Raw genomic sequence first — 12,306 nt, forward strand, 5'->3', positions numbered from 1 at the left:
AAAATTCAATACTGTCAAGTGCTTATGTTCCAGTACATAGAAAGGGGTGCTTTTTGTTGTTGTTTATGTTGTTGTTTTGTAAAAAGTAGTATGCTGATTCTAAAATTTATATGAAGATGTAGATTTGGAGGAGTTATACTACCTGGATACAAGACTTTTCAGAAAGCTATGGTAATCAAGATTAGTATGGTATTGGTCTGAAGACAGATAAATATATCAATGGAACAGAATAGAACACATAGAAGACATAAATAGAATCAAATGATTTATGAGAAATTTACAAAAGCAATTTATTGGAGTATTATAGCCTTTTTTAGAAATTTTTTTAATTTTTAATTTTTAAAAAAAAATCTTTAATTCTTACATGCATTCCCAAACATGAACCCCCCTCCCACCTCCCTCCCCATAACATCTCTCTGGGTCTTTTTAACAAGTGGAAATGGAACAATTGTTTATCCATATGCAAACTAATGAACTTTGATCAATAGCATCCACCATACACAAAGAATATATTTCAAAACGGATTGTAAATATAAAACCTAAGGCAATAAAATTTTCAGAAAAGGAAAATGAATAAAAATTTTGTGGCTTTGATTAGTCACTGATTTCTTAGATATAACAACAAAAGAAAATAACATAATCCACAAAATAACCCACATAAAGTCTTGACTTTATCAAAGTCAGTGTTTCTTGGATGGAAAAAGAAGCCACAAACTGGAAAAAATTGCTATCAAGTGAAGCTCCTGATGAAAGACATGGGTTCAGAATATGTTGTGAAATATCAAAACTTAAGACGAGAATACAGAATTTAGTTTTAAAAATAGGTGAACTATTTGAAAAGATTTTAAGGAAGATATATTGATGGCAAATAAAAATATGGGAACATATTCAACATCAGTTTAGAATCATAAGATGTCACTACAAACCTATTGGAATAGCCAAGAAGACTGATGTGCTGCTAACTAAAACTCCCCCACACATTTGGCAGAAATGTAAAATGGCATAATCACTTTAAAAGACAACCTAGTAGTTTCTTTAAAAAGTCAACAATTGACTTACCACATGATGCAGCTGGTTTTCTGCCCAAAGAAAATGAAACAAAGACATGTACAAAAATGTTGATTGTAGCTTAGTTGTCATAGACCGAACTGGAAACAACCTTAAAATCCAACAAGTGAATAAGCAGACTGTAGTACATTCACACTTTGTAATGCTACTTAGCAAAGTAATGACCTATTAATGTAAACAACATGGATGAGTCACAAAATAATTGCATCAAGTAACAGAAATTTAGTTTACAATAAAACATACTGTGGAATTCATTTATATAATATTCTAAATAATTCAAATTTACGTTTACTGACAGAAAGTAGTTCACTGGTTGCTGAGAATGGAACAGAATGATGTTGGGAGAAAGGGTTTATAAACAGACTGAGAGGGAACTTTGGGGGTGATGCACAGTATCTTGATTGTGTTGACAAGTTACTAAGTTGCACGCTTTAAACATAAGCAATTTTGTATTGTTATTTTTCAGTCACTAAGTCATGTCTGACCTTTGTGAACTCATGGACTGCAGTACTCTAGACTCTTTTGCCCTCTACTATTTCCCGGAGTTTGCTCAAATTCATGTCCATTGAGTCAGTGCTGCTATCTAACCATCTCATCCTCTGCCACTTCCTTCTCCTTTTGCCTTCAATTTTTCCCAGCAACAGGTTCTTTCCCAATGAGTGGGTCCTTCAATTCAGGTGGCCAAAGTATTGGAGCTTCAGCTTCAGTGTCAGTCCTTCCAGTAAATATTCAGAGTTGATTTCTTTAGGATTGACTGGCTTGATCTTCTTGCAGTCCTAGGGTCTCTCAAGAGTCTTCTCCAGCATCACGATTGTAAAGTATCAACTCTTCCATGCTCATCTTTTACAGTATGCCAATTATACTTCAATGAATGTCTTGTTAAAAAAAACAAAAAAAAAAAACCTAGATGCATGTTGCTAGTGGCTACTGAATTGCAGAGCGTACCTCTGGAAGTTATATTATTTTCAAATTCCACTCTCATTATCCTAGTGTATTTCATATTTTATGCAAACAGGATTTTACAGGGTCACCTTTTCTCTGCCTCCAGAAAGGCCTTCTCACATCACTGAACTTACTAAAATAGTGATTCTGGAATGTCATTTTAATTGTCACAAACTTCAACAGTTCCTTTCGTTTACTGATTCTTCTTGCATGACTTAGCATCACAGCTGTAAAACAATTTAACAACATTCAGTTCAGTTCAGTTCAGTCGTTCAGTCATGTCCGACTCTTTGTGACCCCATGAATTGCAGCACACCAGGCCTCCCTGTCCATCACCAACTCCCGGAGTTCACTAAGACTCATGTCCATTGAGTCCGTGATGCCATCCAACCATCTCATCCTCTGTCATCCCTTCTCCTCCTGCCCCCAATCCCTCCCAGCATCAGAGTCTTTTCCAATGAGTCAACTCTTCACATGAGGTGGCCAAAGTACTGGAGTTTCAGCTTTAGCATCATTCCTTCCAATGAACATCCAGGGCTGATCTCCTTTAGAATGGACTGATTGGATCTCCTCACAGTCCAAGGAACTCTCAAGAGTCTTATCCAACACCACAGTTCAAAAGCAGCAGGAATCTCTTAGAAGAAATGGAGTAGCCATCATTGTCAACAAAAGAGTCTGAAATGCAGTATTTGGATGCAATCTCAAAAACGACAGAATGATCTCTGTTCGTTTCCAAGGCAAACTGTTCAGTATCACAGTAATCCAAGTCGATGACCCAACCAGTAATGCTGAAGAAGCTGAAGTTGAACGGTTCTATGAAGACCTACAAGACCTTTAGAACTAACACCCCCAAAAGATGTTCTTTTCATTATAGGGGACTGGAATGCAAAAGTAGGAAGTCAAGAAACACCTGGAGTAACAAGCAGGCAAATTTGGCCTTGGAATATTGAATGAAGCAGGGCAGAGGCTAATAGAATTTTGCCAAGAGAATGCATTGGTCATAGCAAACACCTTCTTCCAAGAACACAAGAGAAGACTCTACACATGGACATCACCAGATGGTCAAACCGAAATCAGATTGATTAACATTATAATATCCTCATTTTATAGACAAGAAAATTGAAGTACAGAGAGACTGACTGCTGGGAGCCAGCGTGAGGAATCCCCATGACAAAGGTCATGAGGAAGGAAGCCTGACAAAATGCAAGGGCGTGATCAGGCTTCAGAGATTCCCCCTGGAATTTCCTGAGCATCCATCCCCCAAAAAACAGAGTCTGCCTGCTTTACTGTGTTATGCTTTCCACCTACTCTTCTGACATTAACAGGGGGCTGTCCCCCCACCACCTTTTTCTGGAAAAAGTTAATTTAGAGCTTTAAGTAATAAATCTCCTGGGCATAATAAGAGTGTTTCAATTCAAAAACACCTCTGATGGCTTTCTAGCCTGCCTGCTGGACTCTCACAGCTGTGCATAAGATTGTTTGCGGCCTCCCGACCGCGAGAGGCACAGGAAGCTTAAAACATCCTAGGAATGTAGGGGCTTCCGAGGAGTCAAAATCATTAGAATAGGCCTGATTAAAGGTTTCATTTGTTGAGCCAATACTTGCTGCCAAATTTTCATATCTTTTATTTGTTGATATAGTTGGTATATATAATAAACAGGTAGTAGACCTGGTATTAGCAACATTAGATCTTTAAGTTAAGTACTTTCCTTGCTATAACCCACTGCACCTTTGCTCTACAGGAATGTAACTATTTAGTACTTTGAGGGTGATGTAGAGTAAATAAAAAACTCTTCTAGGGAAAAAGAATTTTTCTGGTTGATAGACATTTATCTAGGAAGAGAGCCATAAAAATGTTAACAGGCCTCTTGGCCAGAAGATAATGTAAACCTCCTGAGAATTTCTGTATACAGGAAGGTATGCAAAAAGGAAGCCTGGTCTCAATGAGAGTCAGGACTGCTGCCCCTGCATAACTCTGCACATTCCATTATTTCTTCATGTACAACTTGGGGTATATAAGCTGATTGTGAAAATAAAGTTGTGAGTCTTGCACCAATGCTGGGCTCCCCCATGTCATTCTTTTCTCCACTTTTTCAGCTGAATTCCCTTCTGGAGCACAGAGGCTCACCAAGTATACTTACTTGCCCTGGCTTCTAAGATCCATGTGAGAGGGAGCCCAAGGCGGGGCACCCTCCGCTATTCAAGTGGGTGCCGGTGGCCTAACATAGATGGTGCAACCTCTTGTCTTGAGGTTTTATTAGTTTTCCGTGTAAACCAAGTTATTCAGCCTCTTTCCTCCACTAATTTTCCTACTACACTATTCTTTCCTAATCTCTTTATATTTCTAATTAAATAGTCCTTTCCCAGACTCTGACTCTGTCCCTGCTTCGAATTCCCTGGATCCACCGGGGCTGGACCCCAGTAACTGACCATGAAATTAACTGTAAACATGTTCCTGGAATCCAAGGGTCTCAGTTCTTTGTTCAAATTTTGTTTTCCATTGTGTTTTCTTACTTTACCACACAGTTTGTATCACACCCTCTTTGTGCTGCCCTCCAATTCCTCTGCAAATCTGGCTCTATTGTATCCAGTCAATCTTACTGATTCTTGCTCTCAAGCATTGAGCTCTGCCATGTGTGTTGTAAATGTCATGTCAACTGGTTCTCACATGGTTGTGGATCAATTTTGTGATCAATTTTGTGGACACTCATTGTCTGTGTTGTGTCCCTTTTCCAAACTCTGTTGTCTTTTCATTCCATGTGTTCTTTTTTAATTTTTTTTTCATTCTGCAATTGTGTCTTACTGGAGAAATATGTGAGGCATCATTAGATTCCCACAATTTGTTCTTCTCCTGTATTGCTGGGATTGTTGTTTGGCCTTGAAAATGATAAGGACACTCTATGGAATGGCAAAGTAATATTTTAAGTACTCCTGTTCCTTAAAAGAAACATGAAGCATAGCAGTCTACCTGTTTAAAGTATTATTTTTTCCCTCACAATGATAGCTTATGGTGAATGATGTCGGATTTGTAATCTCTGAAGAAGATGATTTGGCTTCTGGACTAGGGACAAAGCTTCAGATGCTCATAAATTCATGTGGCAGAAATTTTATTTCAGTGAAAAAGGGACAGAGAAAGCTTCTGACATAATCAGGGAGATGGAGAGTGCCCCCTCAGTAGTCTAGCAAGGGATCTATATACTTATATACTTTTTCAACTGGTTATTACAATTACAAAAAAAAGTCTCAAGGCCATAGAGGTCTTACCAGACTCATGTCCACAATATACATTTTAAGACAAAGGGATTAGTCAGAAGGTACTTAAGATGGAGAAACATGTCATCAAACAGGATACATTGTTGTTATATACTCATTGGTATGCAAGACCACAACCTTGTGCCACTCAATGAAACTATGAACCATGCCACAAATGGCCACCCAAGATGGCTGGGTCGTTGTGGAGAGTTCTGACAAAATGTGGTCCACTGGAGAAAGGAATGGAAAACCACTTCGGGATTCTTGCCCATGAACAGTATGAGAAGGAAAAATGAGAGTACACTGAAAGATAATTTTCCCAGGTCAGTAGGTGCCCAATATGCTACTGGAGATCAATGGAGAACTAACTCCAGAAAGAATGAAGAGACAGGACCAAAGCAAAAACAACACCCAGTTGTGGATGTGACTGGTGATGGAAGAAAAGTCCAATGCTGTAAAAGCAATACTGAATAGGAACCTGGAATGCTAGGTCCATGAATCAAGGCAAATTGGAAGTGGTCAAACAGGAGATGGCAAGAGTGAACGTCGACACTTTAGGAATCCACGATCTAAAATGAACTGCAATGGGTGAATTTAACTCAGATGACCATTATATCTGCTACTGTGGGTAAGAATCCCTTAGAAGAAATGGAGTAGCCATCATACTCAACAAAAGATTCAAAAATGAAGTACTTGGATGCAATCTCAAAAACAAGAGAATTATATGTTTATTTCCAAGGCAAACAATTCAATATCACAGTAATCCAAGTCTGTCCTGACTAGTAATGCTGAAGAAACTGAAATTGAACAGTTCTATGAAGGCCTACAAGATCTTCTAAAATTTATACCCAAAAAAGATGTCCTTTTCATTATAGGGGACTGGAATGCAAAAGTAGGAAGTCAAGAAACACCTGGAGTAACAGGCAAAGTTGGCCTTGGAGTACAGAATGAAGCAAGGCAAAAGCTAACAGAGATTTGCCAAGAGAACACACTGGTCATGGCAAACACCTTCATTCAACAACACAAGAGAAGACTCTACACATGGAGATCACCAGATGGTCAATACAAAAATCAGATTGATTATATTCTTTGCAGTCAAAGATGGAGAAGCTCTATACAGTCAGCAAAAACAAGACTGGGAACTGACTGTGGCTCAGATCATGAACTCCTTATTGCCAAATTCAGAATTAAATGGAAGAAAGTAGGGAAAACCACTAGACCATTAAGGTATGACCTAAATAAAATTCCTTATGATTATACAGTGGAAGTGAGAAATAGATTCAGAGGACCAGATCTGATAGACAGAGTGCCTAAAAAACTATCACTGGAGGTTCTTGACATCTTACAGGAAACAGGGATCAAGAGCATCCCCAAGAAAAAGATATATAAAAAGGCAAAATGGCTATCTGAGGAGGTCTCACAAATAGCTGTGAAAAGAAGAAAAGCAAAAGGCAAAGGAGACAAGGAAACATATACCCATTAGAATGCAGAGTTCCAAAGAATAGCAAGGAGAGATGCAGAAGCATTCCTCAAAGATCGATGAAAAGAAGCAGAGCAAAACAATAGAATGGGAAAGCTAGAGATCTCGTCAAGAAACCAGAGATACCAAGAGAACTTGTCATGCTAAAATGGGCTCATTAAAGGGCATAAATGGTATGGACCTGAGAAGCAGAAGATATTAAGAAGAGGTGGCAAGAACACACAGTAAAACTGTACAAAAAAGATCTTCATGACCAAGATAATCACGATGTGTGATCACTCACCTAGAGCCAGACATCCTGGAATGTAAATTCAAGTGGGCCTTAGGAAGCATCACTATGAAAAAAGCTACTTGAGGTGATAGAATTCCAGTTGAGCTATTTCAAATCCTAAAAGATGATGCTGTGAAAGGGCTGCACTCAATATGCCAACAAATATGGAAAACTCAGCAGTGGCCACAGGACGAGAAAAGGTCAGTTTTCATTCCATTCACAAAGAAAGGCATTGCCAAAGAATGCTCTACCTACTGCGCAGTTATTCTCATCTCACACAGTAGCAAAGTAATGCTCAAAATTCTCCACGACAGGTGTCAACAGTACATGAACTGTGAACCTCTAGATGGTCAAGCTGGCTTTAGAAAAGGCAGAGGAACCAGAGATCAAATTGCCAGCATTGGTTGGATCAAAGAAAAAGCAAGAAAGTTAAAAAAAAATGTACTGCTTTATTCACTATGCCAAAGGCTTTGACTGTATGGATCACAAAAACTGTGGAAAATTCAAGAGATGGGAATACCAGACCACCTGACCTGCCTCCTGAGAAATTTGTATACAGGTCAAGAAACAACAGATAGAACTGAACATGGAAAAACAGACTGGTTCCAAATTGGGAAAGCAGTATGTCAATGCTGTATTTTGTCACACTGCTTATTTAATTTATATGCAGAGTACATCATCAGAAATGCTGGACTGGATGAAGCACAATCTGGAATCAAGATTGCCAGGAGAAATATCAATAACCTCAGGTATACAGATGACACCACCCTTATGGCAGAAAAGGAAGAAAAACCTCTTGATGAAAGTTAAAGATGAGAGTGAAAAACTTGGCTTAAAACTCAACATACAGATAACTAAGTTCATGGCATCTGTTCCCATCACTTCTTAGCAAATAGATGGGGAAACAATGGAAACAATGACAGACTTTATTTTTTTTGGTGTGGGGGGGTGGGGGACGGGAATCCAAAATCACTGCAGATGGTGACTGCAGCCATGAACTTAAAAGACACTTGCTCTTTGGAATAAAACCTATGCCCAACTTAGACAGCATATTAAAAAGTGGAGACATTACTTTGCCAACAAATGTCCATCTAGTCAAAGCTATGGTTTTTCTAGTACTAATGTATATATGTGAGCATTGGACTATCAAGAAATCTGAGTGCCAAATAATTGATGCTTTTGAACTGTGGTGTTGGAGAAAACTCTTGAGAGTCCCTTGGACTGCAAGGAGATCCAACCAGTCCATCCTAAAGGAAATAAGTCCTGAATATTAAGCACTGACGCTGAAGCTGTAACTCCAGTACTTTGGCTACCTGATTTGAAGAACTGACTCATTTGAAAATACCTTAATGCTGGGAAAGATTGAAAGCAGGAGGAGAAGTGGTGGACAGAGAATGAGATGGTTGGATGGCATCACCCACTAAATGGATATGAATTTGAGTAAACTCCGTGAGTTGTTGATGGACAGGGAGGTGCAGCTTCCATGGGGTCACAAAGAGTCGGACATGACTCAGCAACTGAACTGAACTAAACAGAGGTTAAGGAAAAACATACCCTTGAGCAAGATGCATTGTTTTGCTATGTAATCATTAGCTCTGGGCTTAAAGAAAAAGTTTTATGTGACAAAGAAGAAGGAATGTAGGAAAAAAATGTTTGTCCTTTTCTCCTCCTTGAGGGTCCTGGACTCCTTATCCATCTACTTAAGAATTAACTCTCTAAATAAGGCCTTGCTTTATTGGCCATTTGCTTTATACTGTCTTAGTTTATTGAATTAATACAGGGTCTAGAGTTCTTCACCAGGAGGATTTGGCTGTTCTCTGCCTGAACCCAGGCATTTAGAAGTCTGACAGTGTACTAATGATCCCATTTTCTCCAATGAATGAAGCTGAAAATCAGACTTGCTGCCCTAAATTTGAAGAAGCTCCTTGACAAACAATGCCAGTAAACTCAAATGCCCACTAATATTCCACCTTGTAAACTACAGTGGGTTCAGGTGATTTGCATTGGAATTCTGGTCCTTCTTCCTTCTCCCTGGGTTATTAGGCCAGTTACTTAATCTCCTTAGTGTGTTGTGTAGACAGGTATTGGGGATTTCATGATTTTGCTTAGAAGGATTTTAAACTGACTTTTCCATTTTCTTGGAGAGTTTTAACTGATGCCCCCATGTTATGACAAAAGGTGTCAAAGACCATGCATTCAAAAGCAAAATGCTGGAACCATTCTGGTAGAACTCTCTAAAAAGTGGCCAAATGTATTTGCTGAATTCCTCAAGCCATCCCTGCCTTCCAGCCTCTGGAAAAGAGAAACCTGGGGGGCCAAGGAGGAACTTGATCCATGTCTGGATTTTTTTTGCACAGAGCTGTATGTGTGATGGGGAATAGTATGATGTTTTTCTTCCTTTAGCCCCACAGGAAAGGGGAAAAAGATCCTATTGCCCACATGCCTAACCCAAGGCCAGTAGAAGGTCAGTGCCATCATGGATCAGTTGAGAATGAGAAACCTAAGAAGCATTGGTGAGAATACCTCAGAGTTTGAAAGGTGAAAGTTCAGTACCCCACGTGCATAATTATCTCATGATTAAAAAGATAACTGGGGTTGCCCTGATATCCTAGATGGGAGTAAAAACAACTTGCTTTTCCATCCATATCCGTCCATGTGCAGTGGGTACAGTGAGCTCAAGCTGGGTGAGTTCATCTTGAAATGACCCTGCTCAGGGGCTTGTCTGAAAGTGTTATGTGTGTGTGAAAGACCCTTTTTATTAGAATACAATGTTTCTCTCTATATTTTATTTTTTCTTTGATGGCTCTTTTTAGAGAAATTTTTGTTTCCCTTTTATAACAATGGAAAATAAGAGTATCACTTTAAGGTTTCTGCACAGGAGTTTAAGTTAAAACTTCACTCCTAAATTAAAATTACTGAATGAAATTGGACTGACACTTGATTTTTAAAACAAAACAAAATTTCACCAAACCTCTTTTTGAAATGATGCTGATCCCTAATATTAAGACAATTCACATTTATTTCTCAGCGACCATCACATAGTACCAAAACATCAACATTTTGTACTAAAAACAGACAGTAAAAAAAACAAAAACAAAAACAAAAACAGACAGTAAATTTCAGTGAATATGTTATGTCTTTTCTTTAAAAATTAATCCATTAACCTTTCTTTTTCCATTCTTATGGTTGTCATAGATGGCAAAAATAAGCCAGTTTTTAGAAAATAGTTATTTTAAAAAGAAGAAGCACTTGAAGTTACAAATCATTTTCTGGTAAGTCTCTTACCATTTATAGTTGAATTATATAGGATAACTCAATAACAGGTTGTTTATTCAATGATTTGTGAAATTTTATCAGCCTTTAACCTCATATTGATGTTAATATCTTGCCAAGATGATTCACATAAGAAGCCATGCACATGATTTTAAGTCTTAGATTTTAGATCTAAGACAACTGATGAAACATTATGAATGCAATCTTATTATTAGCATAATGGTAAATATTAGATATGAAATGAAAATTTTAATCTGATTAATTTTGGAGACCATGTTGTGCATTATGAAATCTTGCTTTCATTAATAAAACTGTACTTCAGAAAATGTGGGAACACTTCTCACTTTAAATGCACAAAGATGATAGAATAGCAAATGCCAGATGAAATCCATGTTGCTCATTCATACCCCCTCTTGTTTATTTTTTACTAAATGTGATTTATTTTGAAGTGAAGAAGAGATTTTTTTAATCTCCATTTTATAGATAAGAAATTTAAGTCTCACGGATTAAATGGTTTGTCCAAATCAATCTGGTAATAAGAAATTAAGCAAGATTAAACAGGTTTATCTTTTCTAGGCTTCAAAGAGTGTGTATGGTTTTATCATTATTATGCTTTCCTGAATTTAAAGAGATACATACAAGAACAGTTTATAATCATAAATTCAGGATTAAGCAATATCTCTGGTAGTTGTGTTGGTTTTAGTTGCTATACATGTCGGACTTTTGTGACCTCATGGACTTTAGCACAGCATGTTCCTCTGCCCGTGAGATTTCCCAGGCAAGGATACTGGAGTGGCTAGTCATTCCCTTCTCCAAGGTATCTTCCCAGCTCAGGGATCAAACACATTTCTCCTGCATTGCAGGTGGATTCTTTACTGCTGAACCACCAAGGAAGCCCCCAATTAATGTCTATACAACCAAAATAAATGGAACTTATGAAACTGTTCACTGGGATGTATGGATCAATGTTGCTGATGAAGTAAGGATGAGTCAGTATGGATGTGACAGGGGTTCTTCAAAGAAGAAAATAAGAAAAGAATTTTTGAGAAAAGATTTGAAATCCAATTGTCATCAGCTCATGGCAGGACTACACTTGGACAGTAAATAGTTTAGCATCATCACATACTCTCCCATCCTTGCAATAGCTCTGAACATGTGTTATCAACATCTGAAACATGCGCTAAATTACCATTACTCACCAGTTTCTTATGTTGCCAAACAGAAGCAGGTAGATTATCATGTGCTGCTTTTATTTTAATACATGGAGACCATAATCTCACTGCTGACGGCAGTTTAACATGAAGCACAGAGAATAATTGATCTTTGTATGTCTGTTAGTATTTTACATACAGTTTGCTATCTATCTCCATACAGTGCTCTGGATGGTATTACACTGTTTCAGGTAACTCTTACCCTTTCAATTTGTATTTTAGGCTATTTTCCCCATAAATGTATGGTAGTATATATCACTCCCTGAGTAGAATCTCATTTGATTTTTTTAATCTTTTTTTCAGCTCGCTACCTTGTTGGCACCAAGTATTTGAAATGCACAGTAGTCAGCAGTTGAACTCTGTGTACCAGAATGTAAAGTATCAAAACAATTACATTCCAATAATTGGCCATTAAACTTTGAAATTAGAAATCAAGGATAAGACCACTACAGATGGATACATAGCTTACATGTTTCTGTATAAGGTATTCTATCTAACTCAGTGAAAGCGAAAGTCACCCAGTCAGGTCCGACTCTTTGTGACCCCATGGACTATACAGTCCACAGTATTCTCTAGGCCAGAATACTGGAGTGGGTAGCCTTTCCATTCCACACGGGATTTTCCCAACCCAGGGATCGAACCCAGGTCTCCCACATTTCAAGCGGATTTTTTACCAGCTGAGCCACAAGGGAAGTCCTATCTAACTCCGAGGAAGTAATAAATAAATGTTTTAATTCTTTGATTTCCTCTCACCAAACATGCATTGGCTCACCATATGTGCCAGGAAGTGAAGTTAATGTTCAGAATTC

The sequence above is a fragment of the Capra hircus genome, chromosome 16 (assembly GCF_001704415.2).
Source record: "Capra hircus breed San Clemente chromosome 16, ASM170441v1, whole genome shotgun sequence".
In the NCBI taxonomy this organism is placed as follows: domain Eukaryota; kingdom Metazoa; phylum Chordata; class Mammalia; order Artiodactyla; family Bovidae; genus Capra; species Capra hircus.